At 40.7% G+C, this 21,204-nt stretch overlaps 1 protein-coding gene across 3 annotated transcripts in view; it reads right to left on the reverse strand.

Annotated features, from left to right (window-relative positions):
• The window catches only part of RNF182 (ring finger protein 182), a 37,590-nt gene that overhangs the window by 13,851 nt on the left and 2,535 nt on the right, over positions 1–21,204 (reverse strand). The window contains exons 2-3 of one of the 3 annotated variants that reach the window (XR_006577138.1): positions 1,718–1,801; positions 33–187 (exon numbers count right to left, since the gene is read on the reverse strand). The exons of 1 other annotated variant lie outside the window; for it this stretch is intronic. The gene's annotated coding sequence lies outside the window, so the exon portion shown is untranslated. The remainder of the gene's footprint in view (positions 1–32; positions 188–1,717; positions 1,802–21,204) is intronic. One more of the 3 variants, XR_006577139.1, reaches the window with a different exon arrangement.

Raw genomic sequence — 21,204 nt, forward strand, 5'->3', positions numbered from 1 at the left:
CATTATGCTATACAAAGAGATAAGACAATTACTTCATAGAACAGGCTCAAAGATTTACCACTCTCTGGTAATATTTTTTTCACTGGCTTGCTCAATTAGGTAGATAATCTGGGGACCTGTTTTCCTTTTCCAGATTTTTTGCCCTTCAGAAGCTCTGAGAATTACTGTGCTGTCTGTAAGACTGATTCTAGATGATGAATTGAAAAGATATACAATGATAAATAAAAAAGCTTTCCAACATTTTATTATGTTCATTAATGTTTAATAATGTGATCTGCAGATATGTAAACCATTTATCTTTATGCTCAGCATTAATAAAAAGCCATGTTATTATACTGGGTTTCAGAATGCCTGCCAATTAAAGATGATAACATTGTGGAAGTTTGCTTGACACAGTACATTGGAATGTAACAGATTAAAGTGAGTTAAGAAGCATGGTCATAGAAGCTTTTTGGGTTTGAGTTGGGTTTTTTTCCCTCAAGATTTATTGTTGTACTGGAAAGTGTTGGTTAATGCATACAAAATTACACATCACTAAAATACTACAGAATTGTTTCCCTTAGGACATATTTTGTACTTTCTATCATTTGGGAGGGACCTTTGAGTGTGGGAACAGATGAGAACAAATTACAGTTACTCAGTCATGATTTCTTCAGTCAGGTGAAATTACCATCTGCGCCAAGGGAACAAAAAAGGCCTATGTACTGTAAATCCCACTTAAACCTTCAAAATAGAGTTTAAATAGAAATTAAGCAGTGCATAGGCCTTGCACAGGTCTTCTGGTCTGGGGCTATAAATACTTCCAGCACAGAGTGCAAGAGAAGGTGTAATTCTTCCTTCTACTATTGCTATTACAACAGCTTCCCTAACACTGCAATGTTTTACTTGGTACACCTTGCTAATTAGCCACTGAACATTTATATGTGGAAAATAGATGGTTCTGAAGCAACCCCCTAGATCCGGAAACCCTGAAATTTCAGGAAATTCAGATCTGGTTCTAGATTTGAACTCTATAGTCTATGCCTGTCTCTAATATGTAAATCAGTGATGGGTGCAAATCAGAAAGTATGGACATTTGAATGTTTATCTCTAGTTCTCTGAATTGTGATTCAGTCTGTGCACATGAAGTGAAATCTTGATCCCAATAAAGTCAATGAGAGTTCCGCCACTGACTTCAATTGACCCAGGATTTCACCCAAGAAATTTCCAATCCTCTTGTAAAACTTCCAGTACTCCCTGGTAGCCAGGCTGGCAAGTCCATAAAAACAGCCTGGGTGTGTCCTGGGTGAAACCAGGAAGTCCAGAGCCCTATGAAAATTAAATACAAAACCAATGAACTATGATTGTATTGATCTCAGAAAATATTCCATTTTAATTGGTTCAAATTTTAAGCAAAGATCTGTGTAAAAATTCTCTCATATTCTTATTTTATCTGAACAAGCTAGCAAAGCCATAATATAAAAGGAAAAAAACAAAGGAATTATATTTGATGCAGTGTTGATACTGAAGCTTATGTATATTTTGCTATGTAGGTTTTATGTTTTATTCAGAATTGGTATGATTTTTCTTTGCCAAATAGAAAAGAAAATGTGAAAGACAACTGTTTTTACTTTAGTTACAGAATGCTTACAATTCATAAGTGGCAGAACAACCTACTTTAGATACGAACTTTAACACATGAAGCAACCCTCTCAGTCCTTACCCTCTCAGTCCTTACCTTACCTCCATTTTCTGGAGAAAATGTGAACCAAACTCTGTCCTGATTGATGTGCTATGCAATCTCCATAGCTTCAGGGGTCACCTGAGGAACATATCATCAAACTCTCTACATATATTAACGTGTAAGACCCAAACTTAGGTTTACTTGGAAAGCATATTTAAAATAAGTGTTGGGATAAAATAAATACATTTTTTGCAATATGCCAATATTTGGTTTGCCAAAAATTTGACATTCCCCTCTCAGTTAACATTACTACAAATGGAATTGTATTGATGGAACCGAGAAGGGGATCTGGTTTATAACTCTCAAATATGCTAAAAAGAACCCTAATAAATTAAAAATCCAGATGTTGAGAGAAAATAAAATATCATTAAATTCTGCTACTTACTGATCATAGGATAAAGCTAAGATGCATGCCTCCATTGTGGTCTTCTTGGTGTTTCAGTGATCACGCAAATGAAAAAATAGTGAAGAGGCACTAAGTTGGCCCTTGACTACATTAGTCACCATACAGATGTTTGTATTCATATGGGAATGATCCATTGGACATGATTTGTACACAAGGGGAAAAAAAGCAAATATAACAACAATCCAGTAAATTTGCTTTATGCTTCAAATTTTCTTGATGGTCACTTAATTTGTGGGAGCCCTTGCTGGCAACTATGCAGCACCAGCACGCGTCATTTTCATCTGATTTTCAAAGGCATATTTCCTTTGCCTTGACAGTTTTCACGAATAATTAAATGGAAAAATTCTGGCTGTATTTTTACATAAAGGATGAGCTAATTAGAACCTGAGTCCTCCCTTGAACAAGGTGAATACTGCAAAAAAGTATCTGTGAACATTCATTTGAATGCTTATTTGAGCCGTTCATGATTGAAAATAGTCTACAAGGAGTATCATAGCAATTCCTGCTCTGTACAGCAGAATTTCAGTTTCATAAACAGAGGCCCAGATTGTTTCCCCAGTATCTGCACATAGAAGGGCCCTCCACATGCAGAACTCTCTTCCTCTGCATGGAAGGGGCACTATAGCCCTTCAGGAGCGCTGTTTCCTACACTCACCTTTCCCCACCTCATCCCAGACCTTGCAGGACTCTCTGCACAGTCGGGGATCCACACAAGAAAAGCAGGAGGCGGGTGGTGAGCTGGGAAAATAAAGGGTTTGGGGTAGGATGCTCCTGTAGCCCTATATAACTTATATAGCAAAATTAATAAAGCTCTAGGCTGGGTTAATATTTCCACAGTCTCCAACAGGGAGCTTGGAGGGAACCATTGCCAGAGGGAATCCCTGTCCGTGCAGTTCCAATGGGAGCTGGGCTGGGGGCAGTGGCTGTTAGGAACCAGAGTAACTGCATGAACACTGGGCTTTCACATGAATGGGATCGGCTTTTCCAAAATAGGAGGACAGCAGGGCAATAGGGGATAATTTCTGTGGAGGATTTTCACATAAAAAAGTCCCCTTCCATTGCTTTCCAAACAGGCCCAAAGGAAGTACATGCAGGGACATTTTGCTCTGTGTTTGTACAGCACCTAGCGCAATGGGGGTCTTGGTCCATAACTAGGGCTCCTAGGCATTACTGCAACACAAACAAAAATACCATTAAAGCTAGCCAAGGATTCTACACAAAGTTGTGTGATCATTTCTCAATCTATAAGCTATCTTTTCCACTGGTGAAACTTCTGAAGTCCACTCCTGTCCTGTAGGGACTTATTCCGATTTCCATTGCTGTGCAATATAGAAATTAAATTTTTTAAATGAATTTACTTCAGTGGAGCTCATGCCCCTTTATTTGTTTTATGTGAATGCTCTAGTGTATGAGTTTATTGGCAGGAATGATCACAAAAATGGCAGATTTTAGGTGAACATTGCAGGGTATTCACAGAAAGGGAAATGCCAACATTCATACTAGAAACCTGTTTCTAAGAGTTAGGCTAATCCAGTCCTGGAGCAGAAATATGTCACATGCTCTATGTTTTCAATCAAAACCACTTGTATTTCAGATACCAAATAAACCACTCGCAAACAAGCTACAAAAGAAAAAATATTTGCAGAAATTATTCTATGAATAATTTAGAACAACAGATAAATGAGACAAAATTTCAATCTGTTTGCAGAAATTTAAACAGAAAAAGATGTGAAACTGGTTGAATAAATCACTTGGTACAAATGATTTTCCCAGCTGCAGTTGTGCTTACCTAGTAGAATCTATTGCAATGGACTTTTATGCTATAATGTAATTGGGAACTGAATGCAGATCCCTTTTAAACAATAGGAATGCAAGTGTTAGAAAGGCAGTTTTGGGACTTCCTTGTAACTGCTATAAATTAGTATGAAGCTGTCCAAGTGCTATAAAGTGCTGCCTCACCAGCCCCGCGGCTGCTGGAGCATTGCTGTGACTTGCTTAAATCAAATTAATGACGGAATAAGACTTCTCAGTCTTCAAGAGGACTGAAATTGCATTATTGAGACTTAATATGGTACTTAGCAGTGAAATGTGCTGGTCTTGTCCCAGTCGTGGGTTGTCAATGAAAGCGAATATTGTACTGACAGCAACTGGAGACAATCCTTTAACTTAAGCAGTAAAGTTATTGCTATTGGATACAATGCTCTCTAGTTCAAGTGAAGGGCAGAATCTTCACAGACGGAACTTGTATATATAATGGTAATACATGGACCACAAATGTTCAGCAACAAAACGGATGGTGGGCTGTTAAGAGACTTTCATGCCAGGCCAGAACATGCAGATATGCAGTCCCCTTGCACTTTATTACAACTGGAACCAACACTTTAGTGCTGCTGTTGTTGTTTAGATTAGGACTGATGATGTGATATTCCTGTTGGAGTATTTAATTCTAGGGCTTCCCTGGAACTGGATGAGGGACAGTCATATTATGGCTAGATCCTGCAAACCCTTATTCACCTGGATAGGTCCTAGAGACATGAGCAGTTCCAGTACACTGAGGAGGCTGGCCAGACAGTTGACTGTGGAAGAGACAGGGGAACACTCACTAGATGGAGTGAGCTCAGAATGTCTCCCCAAAGTGCGTGTGAATGGGAAGGGATTGGGTTCTTGGGGGCAACTTTGCTGCTCTCCACTTTACTGATTGCAGTCATAGATGGGAGAGTAGGTATTTCAGAGTGCTGGCTGACTCTGGTGGAAAGTGGAAAGAAGGAAGGAATTGTCTCCCCTTCTGTCAGCCAATGAAACTCTTCTCTTCACTGTGAGAGACAATACCTCCCCCAAAGTAATTTCTAATGAAGTCATGGCTAATATGGCAGTAGAAAGGCATCTGAGATTACATTTACAGCCCTTAAGGATTCCATGCATTGTCTCTGTGGATGCTCTCAAACATCCCTCCTATGCCCTGGATGCCAGTACCACTCCTTGGGCACTGAGCATGGTGAGCTGCAGAGCTCCCTCTGCACTGCATCTGCTGAGTGGTTGCATCACAATTTGGCCATCTGTGATTTCTCAGCTGTGTCCATCAGACAATCTGAAAACACGTGCGCAACTGAAAAAATAAAATGCATCTGACAAGCATCAGCCTCAAGTAGAATCCACCTGGAAAACAGCTAAGCACACTTCTCACTCTTACCCCATCAGGAAAAAACTGAAAAAGTTAGTCTTCCAGAATCTATGTCATACAAGAGGAAGGGACTTCAAGAGGCAAATGCCCACCATTGGAAGTTGTCTGACCCCAGTTTCCAGACTTGCAAATCTATTACCAAAGGTATGGTTAACAAAAGTGCTCCAATGACAGAGCATATATAGAGCAAAATCCAGACCTTTATTGCACTCCAAAGGGAATTGATACTCAGAAAACAGGTGCCATATATTCCCAGTTAAACTGCACTGACATCACTGAGCAAGCAGGAACCCACCACACTCTGTACTAGCCGTAGCTTCCAACAGGTCTTCAAACGGTAACCCCAAGAAGTGCATATTGCAACAAAAGAATATAGAGGTCATAAAAGCCTGGATAATTGTGGCCACGCCTGCAATACAGAGAAGTGGTTGAAATTATTTAGCCAATGCAGATGAAAAAGGGTACTTCTAACTATTGATACTACATAGGAATTTGTTAAAAATTAGGGGTCCAGAAGCAAACACAAACTGAGACTTTTTTACAAAAGGCATGCATACCCCTTTGACAATGGGTGCAGATACCCCCCTCACTACACTCTCAAGATGCTTCCAACTACTCATCAGCTCCATTTTAATTTGGTCTGACAGTGTTCTAACAAGTTTAGTCTTGTCCATACTCCTGTTTTGGCAGGCAACGGGACACTGCATGAGAGAAGTGAAAAAGTGACGAAGAACTGCATATCATCATATACTCATGGTGTTGGAGACCTACTGCGTCTCACATATGTTGAGCAGGAAGAGTGACAAAAAGGAACTTTGCAGAATCTCTCATAAGAGCATTGTCAGGGCAGAAAAAACAATTGCCTAGCACAAGCTTCAGGATCCTCTAGTCTGAGAGGAAAGAGTGGACCCACTTGGTGGTAACCAAGTCCACTACTGCCAAGTTCAGCAAAACCTAATGGTCAGTGGTACTGAAGGTTGCTTAGTGATCTAAAATAGCTAAGAGGAGACAATCAAATGGTTAAACTAGTGCAGTCTACGTGTTAGATTGAGATTAAAAATAGTTTAAAAGGTATCAAAATTGTTCCAATACAATCTTCTCAGTAACCTGGCTCAAATGAGGAAGATTAGAAATATGGCAGTAGTTGGCAAAATTGATATAAAGTGACGACTTCTTAAACATGAACCTAACACTTATTTGTGAAAAAGTGGATCCTTGGCAATGATTTCTTTCAGGAAATCTTAACCAGTAGTATACTCAATAACTCCTTCAAAGGAAGCCATAAGGAGCCGGAGTCTACTAGCTCATAGGTTTCCCTGCTCCTAAGTGGGCAGCTGAGGAGGCTGGGTATGCTAGCTCTATGTCATTCCAAAGACCCCCTAGCATAAGGAGTATATTGGGGATATGCAGGGGGTTTGTGGTTGGGATATGCTGTGCTCTAGCAGTCTTTGAGGGCATAATGGCCTCTAGGGAACCTTTTACTAGCCAGAACATGGAGCAGCCCTGAGGCTACTCTTAGGCCTGGTCAACGCTTAAACCGTAGGCTGACAGCTATGGTGCTCAGAAGGGTGAAAAATCCACATCCCTGAGCACTATAACTACCTAAATCCTGGTGTAGGTGCAGGGTAGGTCGACAGAAGAACGATTCCATTGACCTAGTTACTGTTGCTTGGAGAAGTGATGTTCCTACAGTGACAGAAAAACCCCTTCTATCACTGTAGGCTGTGCTGCATCTACCCTATAGGATTATGCCAGCATAATGTCCTTGTAGCGTAGACATGGCCTTAGTAATGCTGGGAGCATATTCAGGCCTGAATATCCTCCTAGGATTAGGTAAGAGGAGCAGAAAGGTGGCAAGTGCTCCAGTGTATCTGAAGATTTATCCCTCAGCATGTGTAACCTATCAAAACTCAGAAATGATGTACTTCCTGCCCACCCTCCCAAAAAAGGATTTGCTACCACAGAGACAGCCAATCCAATAAAATCTGATCATTCTTGTCTGCAAAGTAGATAGAAAATATCTTGCAGTGAGAATCACCTTGTTCTGTTTTGGGGCAAGGATAACCTGGATTCCCTATTTTGTCCTCCACCCAGAATAGTTCTACTAGTCAGGACTTTGTGGACTCTATGGAGTAGGTATGAAAGCTTTCTTTGCCTTCACCACAGTCATGGCCTTTTTCCAGGGCCACCCAGAGGATTCAGGGGACCTGGGGTCTTCGGCGATGGGGGGCCCCGCTTCGGTGGTAATTCGGTGGTGGTGGGTCCTTCCACTCTGGGACCCGCTGCCGAAGTGCCCCGAAGACCCACGGCGGGGGCCCCCTGCCGCCAAATTACCGCCGAAGACCTGGCACTTTGGCAGTGGGTCCTGCTTCGGGGTAATTTGTAGGCGGGGGGTCCTTCCGCCCTGGGATGGAAGGACCCCCGCTGCCGAAGACCCGGAGCGGAAGAAGTTCCAGGAACCCGGGCCCTGCGAGAGTTTTCCGGGGCCCCCGGAGCGAGTGAAGGACCCTGCTCCAGGGGCCCCAAAAAACTCTTGTGGGGGCCCCTGCGGGGTCCGGGACCTGGGGCAAATTGCCCCACTTGCCCCCCCCTCTGGGCGGCCCTGCCTTTTTCTGTCATTTGCATACCACTACACTTGAAATGGTGAGCTATTTTCAAATATTTAAAGTGTGTTTTACCACTTAAACATACTTGAAACACAAAAATCACTAAGGCATATCACTGTCTCGGAAATTTCTCCATATGGCCTTCCCAGCAGTCTAACTAGAAAGTTTAGCTAAAGGGAACATAAAAAGTAATATAAAGTTTAGAAAGCAGGATCATATAAGAGTTCTTATACTTGCTTACTTAGCTGTTCTACCAGGTATTGTTTGAGACCCGATATATAATTTGTCACACAGTACACTGTGTTTTAGTTAAGTGCCTGGTTAATTGCATTGATGGTTAGATGCTGTACAATGCAAGAAGAATATGAATTAGAACCATCAAAAATTCTAGATTTCACTCTAATATGGACATAAATCTCCTTAGCAACATATTATTTTCTTAATAAGTACTCCCAGCAATGTCACTTTTCCTTTTAGAGTGTCACAAAAGAACAGTTTGGTGGAGAAGAAAAGAATGAAGCAGGATAATGAAGGATAATTCTTGCCTGGTCCAAATTAAGAATGAGAAGACACTTTGACAGGGAAAGAAACATTAAGATTAAGATTACATTAAAAAGTAGAATTAATGTTTCTTTAAAATAATTAAAGAATACAATGGCTTTAATAAAACAAAACCACCTCTACCCTCACTGCTCTGAGCTGTTAATGGAATGGAATGGTGAACACTCCACTGCGTATGATATCTATTCTAAAAAGTGATGTGCGAATCATCAGCCAGCTAAGTGACTTGACTGACCAAACATTCCAGGATGATTTATATATTTCATAATGCACCCTCTTTCAATGTGCTGAATGCTTGCAATTTGCATACATTTATAAGGTAAAATTTACCTCTCTGCAGAGTGCCAGGGGGTTAATACATAGGGGTGCATTTCATCCATTGTAAATCCATGGTTTCATCCATTGTGAATCCATGCATTTAATCCATTGTGAATCCATCTCCAAACACTGTGCACACAAGTTGTAGTGCATTAAAATATATCCTTTTCCTGGGGTTTGGTTTTATTGACAAAATGAGCTCACAATGAAACAACATAAAATCCAGCCCAAGCTATCTCTCTAGATGTGACTGCTTACAACAAGACTAATGCAGGATTTCTCAGCACCCATTACCCCCCTATTCTCTCCTTTAGTAGAGCCACTCCCACCTATCTTCTATTTGGGTGGAATTATGAGTCACTTGCAACAGAGATAGATTCAACAAAAGTTATTTAACGTTTTCCATCAGATCATCACTTGCTAACAAGTTGAGGTTTTGCTACAACCGCTGCCAATGAGTTGCACTTGTATTTTGCCTGTTTAGCCCCAGATCTGTAAGCAGTCTACGGTGTTACATGAGCCATGAAGAGCTACAAAAGAATGCTTTTTGAAAGGCGATAGAAGGTATCGGAGAAGACAGCAGAAGTTTTATCTTTCACTCTACAAGTTTCCATAGCCATGCAGGTCAGTTTGAGACATGTCTGGGTAAGAGGATGAGTAAAGACATAAAATTGAGACTCATCTCCATGGTACATATATTTCCCCCCCATGTAGATTTGTGAACTGTGCTGCTCAGCCATATTCTTCCCTTAAAAAGGGGAGGCAGTGACACCACACAGTAGATATGGCTTCACAACACAAGATACTGCAGCTCTTTCCCCAAATGTTTTTGTAATTCTCTTAGACCCATACCTCCAGCCATGCAACAGTGTGTCCCTCTATATTGACCCCTCTAATAGAGGTAATAAACTTTGTGGAAACTTTCAGTAATATTAACTTCTATGAGTTTCTAACAGAACCCAATTCTGCAGGATCTCTTGCACACTGCTGCATAAATGGGAGGGGGATGGGACACAGGTGAGCCAGGGAGAAGAGCAAGCAAATGCAGTGTTAGTGGATCTTATGCTATATAGATCTACCAGCCATTGCCCCCTCCAGAGAGGCATTCAGAGAGCAGTGGCCACAGTTTCTACACACTAAACCAAAATACCTATGATCAGACTAGGGTGACCAGATGTCCCAATTTTATAGGGACAGTCCCAATATTTGGAGCTTTTTCTTATATAGGCACCTATTACCCCCCACCTCCTGTCCCAATTTTTCACACTTGCTATCTGGTCACCCTAGATCAGACAGGTTACTTTTATGACACCTGCTAAAGGGAATGACTGTTTTAAAAAGATAACCTTATTGAAGAAAAGATTTCCATTGTAAGGGGGAAACTGAACAGATTTTTCTGAAGAAAAGACTCTTGTTGCAAATGCTAATAGTGCTATCTTTATGTAAAAACTATCCTATTACACATTTCCGAGATTGAACTATGCACCAAATAGAACCTTAGCTCATGTATCCAGATGTGCAATGGCTAATCCTGTAGTCCTCACTCAGGCAAAAGTCCCACTGAATTGAATAGAAAGTGGTCTGCGCAAGGTCTACAAGATAATCCCACCCGGTGAAATTCCTTCCCCACAATGATACAGATTGAATTTTCTGATTTATTTCAGCCTGTCCAAGAGGAAGGTTCATCCTGTTAATGAGGCATTCCTTCTCTATATCAAGAAGTGATTATGTTTTAGCCAGAGGGTATCATGCCACCTGTGACCAAACCTCTAGCTTCCAATTATCCCTGCCAAACTGCACAAAATAGAAACAGCACTGAACACCACTTTTAGTGATGCAACTTATGGTATAATACATCTGTAAATAATTCTTATGTCACAGAGTAAAAGGGTGAAGTGGTTAAAAGCACTTAGATTACAAAAATGGAACTGGGGTATAATGCTATGTCAACAGAACCTCTAGATATTGCAAGCCAGACCCCGATCTCAGTTAGACCAGTGTAAATCTAGAGTAATTCAGTTGAAACCAACATAACTTTAGCAAATGTCATGTTAGCAAATCTTGCCTATTTTTGTCTTTAAAAAATGGAACACCAATAGTGCTGTTAAAGTAAATACGTTATAACTATGGTGGAATATCAGGTTAATGGTTTTTTTTCTGCCAGTCTCATAGATAGGTTGCATTGAAACAAGGTCTACTGTTTCATTCTGTTGCTTTCATTACATTATTATATATTTCTAAAGGTATGTTAACAAATCTTATTTTTAGCGATTCATAACTTAGTTAATTTCATGTACATTTGCTTTGAATGTGGCATGAGAAATTTAATGTATGTACATTTTTTCAAAGGGACCTAGCTGCAAACCATAGGGAGGCAAAACTCCACGTTCACTTCCTGGGTGAGAGGGGTCAGTGCCTGTAAAGCCTGCAGGCTCAAACCCTAAGAAATACTTTGGTTGTAGTTTTAAAACTCTTTTTGGCTTATGTCTTCAAAAATGCAGTCGCCAATCCGTAGTTCTCACTCAGGCAAAAGTCCTACTGGATTAAATGGGAGGAAATAAGAAAAACAAACTAACCCCCCCCAAATTTTAAACACTTGACATTTTTGCAATCTGTAGGGAATGATGCTGTTATTGAAAACTATTTTTAAATCAAGTTATTAAAGCTTGGCAGCAGGTGTGCTTGTATCTATATCTACTATGTGAACATCTTCATTAAGAAATGGCATCTTAGTCATTACACTATCATCATACAACTCTGCATGTATTTGCATGCCCAAAATGATACACTTGTTTTAATACCAGAGGGTGAGCAAAAGGGGCAGACAGGATCTCTGTGAAAGTGTTTATGAATGCATGAATTGTGGCAGCTCTATTGGCAAAGTATCAAATCTAAAGGATTTACTGATCCAACAGGTGAATGAAGCATTTGATGCTCTTGCATTGACATTGTATCCTGTCCAAAAGAGCCATTATGGTATCAGCAGAAGTGTCTCATATATTCTGTTAATGCACCATGTGAAATCCACAATAATATAATTGCTCTGTTGGGTCTGACAGAGACCTAAGTACAATTCACTGGCAATAGCAATAAGCATAGTATTTGGTAATCTTTTAATTCAGCTATTCAGAAAATGAAATTTAATACAAAACTGACTAAAACAATATCAATAAGAATTGTATTTTTACTGGAAAAAAGCAAGGGACTTCAAAGTAAAGGTTTTCAATCCATTCTCAATGTCCTGACTCCTGGGGCAAATTCTACCCTCAATGGCACCCATTCAAGCCTACTGAACTCAGCCCCATTGAGTTAAATGGGCTGCATGGGTGTAACTGAAGACCTTTTGTACGGTTTCCTTCTGAGACCCCCTATAATGCCTGAGCTAGTAGCAGTATCTCAAACTAAAATATAAAAGCCTTAAATATAAGTTTCTTGGTGTTTGTCAGCTTTAGTTAGCACACTAGTATTATTTTAGCATATTTTTGTATTTCTTACTGTTTTTTGGGTCAGCATAAAAATACTGGATAACTCTACCTCAGTTTGGATCAGAATAACTTCAACAGACTTGGTAAACAATATCAGTGTGGCCACAGACCACAGCTATATATTTGTACTCAATTATTATTAATTCTTATGATGATTTGCTTTATAGTGCCCAAAATATACTTAGAGATTTACAGAAATATGTAAAAAGACAAGGCCCCTGCAACAAAGGTCTTACAGTCTAATATTAGAGATGATGTGATGAAAAGAGGACAAACAGTAGAGGATGTGGAGGAAGGAGGACAAGGGTTACAATTATGTGGTGGCTCAGTTTGGGCATATGCACATTTTGGGATTGTTTAATGAATATTGAGAACTTGTTTTTTTAATGAACTCACTCACTTCTTGAAGGTGCTCTCACAAAAGTGAATTTGAAGGAGTGAGACAAAGGATGAGATTTTGGTGGATGAGATGAGGTTACAAACACGTGTGGGGTGGGGAGTGGTATGGAAGAAGGTATAGATGAGAGTGTGGGAAAAGGAAATTAAGGGAAGGCAGTTTCAAGGCTGGCATTATTTGCAGAGTGGAGGGAGGCAGGATGAATTCAGTAGGACAGTGTCAGAGATATTCACAGGGCCAGATGTAGGGCCTGAATATGATGAAAACTAGTTTGACCTTGATATGCAAGCCAGTCCATTGAGTGAGTCAAAGATGGGGGAGGTAATAACATGGTTTGTAAGATGGCTAAGGAAGATGTCAGGGTTTTGGACAGGCTGGAGGAAAGCAATGTGGATATCAAGTCAGCTGGTGAGAAGCGGGTTACAGGAGACAAGGTGGAAGAGAATATGAAGGCATAGACAAGAGATTGAAACATTGGACAAATAGGAAGGTGGGGGAATTTTAAATATGTTGTGGAGTGAGCAATGGCAGGATTTTATCCTAGCCTGGATGTAAAGAAAAAAAGGAGAAGGAAGCTTTGAAATTTATCTTTGCATTGCAAACCTGGGAATGGCCTTTTTGTTGACAGTAATGGAGAATGGTTGAGCAGAAAAGGATTTAGGAGGGAAAATTACAAGACGGCTTTGGTAATCCTGAGTTGGAGCTGTCCGCAAACCATCCTAGATGAAATGTTAGTGAATACAGGAGAAAGCAGGCAAATCTATTTCCTCTGTCACTAGCCTCACAAGACTCTCTCACTAGCAAGAAGGTTCAATTTCCAACCATACTTAATGACATCTATGGAAACAAATTAGATGTTTTAGGCAGGTGAGGTCACTCCCTTAGGTTTTAGGCCACCAAGGTGACAAATGGTTCCTCTCATAGAAAATACCTTAAATAAAAACGGATAGCCATGGAAGGGCAGAAGTGATTTATGGCAACTCCTTTAACATTTGTGAGGAAATCATATTTCCTCACACAAAACTCATTGGGTTTGTAGTGGAATTGACAAACATGCATGATTCTGAGACATGATTTGATTCTATGTACAACTGGATTACTACACTCCTGAATGAAATATATTGTTTGTGACTCCAAGCCCACAGGGTTAGTCTAATACAGCTGGGCTTCCAACAAGACAGGATTGTGAATCCAGGATAAGGGAGTATGGTGCTGCCAACATTTTATAAAAGTGTATGGTACATGTGCTCTGTACCATTTATGGCTCTAAGTTAGCAATGCTCTGGCTATGGCTGCGGAAGCATTTACATTCTAAGCACCTGATTTCAAATACTTATAAACTGAATAAAGTGTACCCTTGGACTGAAATTTCTCATATTTCTTTTCAGCCTTAAGATTATTTAGGTAGAAAATTTAGTAAATCAAAAATTGCCAAATGGGATTTTAAGTGTTAAACACATCAGGTTCTTTTTTGTACTCAGATAACTCAAAACCAATAAACTTTTAAAACTCTGAACTTCTTATTCTTAGTTCTCAGTGAGGACATGTGTATTTGAGGCGAGAAGGAACCATTGTGACTATCTAATATTATGTAAGACAGGCCATAGAATGTCACCCAGTGATTCCTGCATCAAGCAAGATTCTGACTGGGCCTTTCAGAAGTGCACTGTCTGGGGAGAGTGCAAGGAACTTTTCCCACTCTCTTTGTGTGACCCCCATAACACAGGAACTGCTTCCTGACAGGGGGCAGGAAGAATGGTGATGAAAAGGAGCAGAGCTGGCCCTTAGGCTGCTGCACAAGAGGCTGTAAGTTGCATCTCATCATGGGGCATAGCTTCTGAGAACCCTAGGATGCATTTTGGACCACATCCTGTGGTCAGCTAATGCTAGTTTGTGCAGCTCTGGTGGAGCAATGTAACCGTAGCATCGTGAAAGGCCAACAATCCCTCACTACCAGGAGCTCCTTAGAGCCAAAGACAGCTAGCTTAAGAGAAAGCTGCTCTGATTTACACTGCGGACTCGGGGGAAGCAAAGATGGCTTTATGCCACCTCCTCAGCTGTACTGAGAACAACTTGGTCACAGTTCAGAATCCAGACCCCTGGATCTGAGGCAAAATGTCTCCTGATGCTCCCTCAGGAATGGCACAGCTCTGCAGTATCCCCAGCATGGGACTGTACTTACAAGACACAATCGAGCTCTACATTTTTTAACAAGCCACTGTGCTGTGTTTGTATATACCAGTGGTTCTCAACCTGCAGGCTGGGTGCGGCCCAGTTAGCACACCGCTACAGCCCAGCTGTGTGCTAAAGCCCACACAGCCCCATGCAGCAGGGTCTGGGGTCCATTGAAAGAGGGCACTGGGAAAGAAGGATTTTCCTCATTAGGTAAATCTCATAAAGGAAAGGGGAAAAAAAATCTTGGCCTCAGTTAGTGTTGTCCAACCAAGATGGAGCATATAATATACTTGGTGCCGCTCTCCTGAAAGCATACTAGAGAAGCTGGAGAGAGCTATGATGTATTTTTCTGAATACCACATTGATAAGTGTACCCAAGTTTTGGTCTATGAGTAGAGTGTGCATACAATATTAGCTATTGAATTTCACCTGGTACTTTGGGAACCATTCTTTCTTATCTCCATTCCACAATTAATATCCAAAAGGAGAGAGACTCCCCGCGCCCCCTGCAATGAAAACCATTGCATTCAGAGGAGACTGGATGTCTTCACATCAATGTTGATTTAAGACTTCAAACAAGACGGATGGGAAGAATTCCCATGGATTTATTTAAATAAAAGAGAAGTTATGTTTAAACATTAAGGCTAGGACACATGATGCTAAAAGCCAGAAAAAAGTCTCATTTAATGTAATGTCATCTCCTTAAAACCTGTCACAATAATAAATGGTGATGACACAGGGTTAGATCTCCCACAGTTTGGTCATGTTGTGCTTGGTGCAGAGGGAGAGCAAAGGTGGCTTTAAATTGTCTTTATGGTCCCCTAATCTTTGAGGAATTCAGTTGGGCATGAGTCTGGTCCCCGTGTAAGTTAGAGCAGCCCTAACCTAGACCAGCCTGCTCAAAGAGTCCAGCAGCCAGCCATCAGAATGCCCCAGCAACACCCTTTCACTCTTGGAAACTTGCCCTCTACTGGAGGCCAGGAATGGGGTGGCATAAAAGCTGTAACGGTGGCTCTATACCACCTGAGGATTCTTCCACTGCAGAAATCAGCCATGCCAACAGGATTCCAAACGTGTTGCTTATGTGAAAGCAGGGTTGGCAAAAACCATTAATACAGACACCTGGAATAGTATCCAGGAAGCAACACAGGATATAGCGGAACAGGTCACTGATCCCTGCTCATTTCCTTATAAATTCAGTTACTGGAGAAATGTTTCCCACATTGCAAGGCAATGATGGTATGATGATTACTGTTTGCTACCTGGCTCATCCTGTTTCCTTTTACATATGGGCGTATAGCCAGACATGTTTCTAACTATTCATATTCATATTGTTGGAGAGGTGTGTCAGGAATGTTGTAGGGCAGTTGCTTAATGTTTGTGTCCCTGTCTACATGGCCTAACATGTCAGCGTGGATGAGTGATGTGATATCTGATGAGGACTATACAGTGGTGGGGCTGTGACATTGCCTACTGCTATGAATGCTACAGAAATTGCTTTTCTAAGACTTGTAATTCCTCTGCCTCGAAACAATGTGATCCTGGGGTGTGTGGATTCACTTTGGGTTTACAGGTATGTTTTCCAGGCCAAGGCTACTACCTAGATAGTATGTATTTTCACACCCCTGAACAGGAAAGTTGCAGCGCTGTAAAGTGCCAGTGTAGACAAGCCCTCATATCACAATTATATACAGAAGAAGAATATGGGGGGGTTACAGGGTGCTCCTCCAAGGTACAGAACGTCACAATATATACTACCTGTATGGCCCCGAGGATGTCACATGGGCCACAACTGTGTGCTGCTTGGGTCACAGGTTGAGAGCGACTGACCTATTTTAAATCTAAATACACCTACTATGTTATATTGTCTGAAGTTGCTTGTCAGCCTGAGTGATTATAGGCATATGATGGGTGAAAAGAGTTAGCAGTTATGTGTACACATTTCAGATTGTAAACTATATCTCTAATCTATCTGGTAAATAGGTATATTTTGATTCAAAATACCATAACTGTCTTGAGAAAGTCTTGTAGGCTTTCTGCAAGTTAAAATCTCTCGCTTTATATAATGTAATGATTCACAGCATCATTATATTAATATGGTTATTTGTATTTAACAGGTTATAAGGCATATACTATTGTCAATTCCCATTATGAATAATTTAAATATATTGCAATTGAAAAGAAAAATGCACACAAAGGCCCAATTTGCAACACGGTCTGAAGATTTAAAGACCCCCCCTCAAGCACACGCACCAGCTTTTTAACAACAAGAATGCACTACTGTAACACAAAAAAAGTTGAATAGAATTTTAAATTTTAAAGGAGTACAATATTAATTCATGTTAATGGAAACCACAATTTTAATTCTGACAAATTACCCTTAGTTCCCAAACACACATTTCAGCTTGAAGCAAGTGTGTTTGGTTGTATTACTATAATCCGCCTAAAAAGAAACTTTAGATGGAAATGTGGTCAGATCCTTAACCACAGCAAAACACAGTGGGATAAATTCTGTTTGCAGTTTACATACCCACAACACCATTGGTGGACTTCCATACAATTGCTCATATAACATGCTTTAATTTGCCAGCAGGACCTAGGAAGGGTGGACAGTCACTTTAAGGTGGGTTCACTCATTCTTTTTGGAGAGATCTCAGAGGATTCAACAGGCAATTGTTTTTCCTATCTGAGAATTCTCACTTATGGAGTCTCACAGGGGTTAACCTTGTCAGCTCTCTTTTTCCATGTGTACATTTTGTAAAGCCACAGGGAGAAGATTGTGAGATATTATAGGCTACTGTGTCATCAATATGCTGACGATTCTCAGTTATGTCTCTCTCTTACAGTCTGGAGAGAGTTGTTTCCATGATCCCCTTCCAGACATCAAATAAGCACATTCTTAACTTTAAGCACATGCTTAAGTCTCACTGAAATTAAGCATATGCTTAACTACTGTTATGTTGTCTGAAGATAGGTACTGTATATAAACTATTTGGTTTACGTTTAGTCCAGAAAACATGGATTTGATGCTTGGAAAAGCATTCCTGAGAACTTCCAGGGACCATAACTGCATCCTTAGTTTTGCACACCTATCTGCCAGTTGCCAAATTGGCTTAAAGTGTTGGGCTCTATCCATCCATCCATCCCAATAGCATCTGAGTGACAGATATGAAAATAAACAGATGATTCATTGCTGGTATGGTCTCTCTCCCTCTCGTTGTCCTGTGGTAGTGAGGATAATTTGTACCAGCGATTAGTGTGTTTATGTTTTATACTGAGGGAAATCTAGGGCATCAAGATGGGTTATTTGATCTTATTGGAGTCATACCAACTCCTAGACAGAAGTGATGGTTGGAAATAATAAAAAATAATAATACCTAGCTCTTATAGAGCACTTTTCATTAGTAGTCTCAAAGTGCATTACAAAGGGAAGTTAGTATCATAATCCCCATTGCCTAGTCAATCTTAATTTTGGCAATTCCTATCTTTTGAGAGCTTGACTTTTCAACCTAAACATTTTTAATGCAGATTTTTTTTGTGTAGGTAATTTCCTAGGTTTTTAAAACAGGAAACTAGAAAAAAAACCCAGACATTTCACCATGTGGAACCATACTGACTCTCACTTGGTTGGTTTATCAGCAAGATTGGGACATTTAATTATATCTACAACACAGACCTCTGCCACTTGAACTAACAGAGTAGTTAACGTGGGCCAACCAGTAAAGGGAGACAAAGCGCACACTTTCCATATGGGTTTGAGCAACAGCACAAATGTTAAGTATCAGAGGGGTAGCAGTGTTAGTCTGGATCTGTAAAAGCAGCAAAGAGTCCTATGGCACCTTATAGACTAACAGACGTATTGCAGCATGAACTTTCGTGGGTGAATACCCACTTTGTCAGATGCATGTTGAAACTCAGGAACCCTGGGTTCTGTTCTAGATTCTTGGAGGAGTGTATCTAGTGGTTACAGACCCTTCTGTCTCTGGCTCCTGCAGCCTGTTCTTGTCCCAGTCTCCCCTCCACCACCCCTTTGTCTCCTTGTCCCAGCCCCTTCTCTCTTCAGCTCCCCATCTCAATGTCTTCTTCTCCCTGCTTGTCTCAGTCTTCCTTCTCTCTACCCTCTAGGACCAGCTCCTCACCGCTGCATTTCACTCCTCTGCCTCCTCCTTCTCCTGACTGCCTGGGCACCAGTGGGGCGTGAGGGGACTGAGAAAATGGAGATACAGTCTCCCTGCTCTTGGTTCCTGTGCATGGCACCACAGCTACCCCTGACTGCCATGAGGACCAATTGCAGGGAAAGTCATGCTCAGCCTTGCAGCCCTGAGATGGAGCATGTTCAGCAGAGATGGAATCTTCAGAGAATTTAGCTTCAAAACTAATAAGTCTCTACTGAGCTTGAATGTGAACTGAGATTTTCAGAGGCTCATAACCTGGCCAAAATTGGGCAGAATTTCACGAGATTGGCAAAATGCACATCCCTGATACAGCTGGCCACCTGCTAAATTTCAAGTCCCTGCATAGAAGCACCAGAGCATGTCAACAAAATGGCTGTAGCAATTTTTAGCATGGAAAAAACCCCAATCTATTTCCCCCCAACCTTGTTCTGAGAAATGGCTGTATTGTTTTTGTTGAAAATTTCAACAAAAGTCAGCCTGAGGCAGACATCTGGTATGGAAAATTGCAGCCCAAATGGTTAGAATTTGGCAAAGATATAAGCAACTGAAAACAGGATCTTATAATGGAAAATGTTGAGCAACCTTAATTTTAGGGATTGCTTCAAAATTACTCTAAACCAGGGGTAGGCAACCTAAGGCATGTGTGCTGAAGGTGTCACGTGAGCTGATTCAGTGGCACTCAGACTGCCTGGGTCCTGGCCACCAGTGTGGGGGGCTTTGTATTTTAATTTAATTTTAAATGAAGCTTCTTAAACATTTTAAAAACCTTGTTTACTTTACAACAATAATTTAGTTATATATTATAGACTTATAGAAAGAGGCCTTCTAAAAACGTTAACATGTATTACTGGCACGTGAAACCTTAAATTAGAGTGAATAAATGAAGACTTGGCACACCACTTCTGAAAGGTTGCCGACCCCTGCTCTAAACTATTGATATGTACTCCCAAACTTTAACTCCATTTTAGCATAGTTTTTGTCTGGGAATTAACAGAAGGTAGAAAACTGTCCCAGTCTCCCTATAATAAATAAGAGCTACATGTTCCTTTTTTTGGCCAGAAAAAAAAATAGTGGAAAGGTACATATGCATATCATCACATTTTTATTGTGCCTAAGTTGCTGTGTATCATGCCATCCAATCTGCAAGAAAAACAAATTATAACGAACCATACAGGATATGGCTCTGAAAATCCAATGTAGTAGTTTAAAAGTCACAGTTCATATGCAGGGGAAGATGCATAGCATTATACATCTTTATATGTGCCTGCAAATGGAGCTGAAACACAAGGCATATGTACACATGGACCATTTGACTTCTTTGCAGTAGTCTAATATGTAACCTATACATATCTACCATTTGCAGGTTGCTTTCTTGCGCTTGGAAATCCACTGTCATGATTACTGTATGTATATTATGCCACACTAAACTGCAGATATCTGCCAATAGCATGTTACTGCTGGAACATTAATTTACAATGGGTAGGTACAGCAACACTTCAGAAAGTGTGTAAAGGCCACATGAGAATTTCCTGAACCCTGTACAGTTAGGTCCCACAGCACTCCATAGCAACGATACTGGAAGGGCTGAAGTCACAGTCTCCAGGGTGCTGGTGCTATGTATCTCTCTGTATGTACGAAATTGTTGCTGGCGTGTACCAATGCCTATGGTGACCCTGTATCACAACTAGCAGTTCCTTGTAATGGCTTCCCATGTGACTTCTTAGGCCCTGTCCCCTGCTTCCTGAGACAGTATGTGGAATGAGGGACCTCAGGAAGGTATGAAATGGTTTACTCTGCACGGTCCTGATGTGGTCAAAACTTCTACTTCTGCACCTATTTAGATAGCAGGTTATGATATAGCTATATTCTCTGCGGTAAATTACCTTGTTCTTTCAAGGTACCAGAGTAGTACTTTGGCTTTTCTCTTTTGTCTCCTCTCACATTTCATCTAACATCACTCCCATTTTTGGAGTTTGCAGATATTCTACATGGAACCATTTCTGTAATGTAATTTGATATGCAACATAGCCATTAAGAGATTTTGGGCTTTCACTTGGGGGTTTACAATTGGAACTTAACACAAATCCTATGTTTTTCTCACCTGGTGCCATGCAAGCAAAGAGAGCAGAAGTCCCCTTGTCTTTAATGTACACAACTGACCTTTTTCTATTTGATAG

Source organism: Mauremys mutica, chromosome 2 (genome assembly GCF_020497125.1).
Source record: "Mauremys mutica isolate MM-2020 ecotype Southern chromosome 2, ASM2049712v1, whole genome shotgun sequence".
Lineage (NCBI taxonomy): Eukaryota > Metazoa > Chordata > Testudines > Geoemydidae > Mauremys > Mauremys mutica.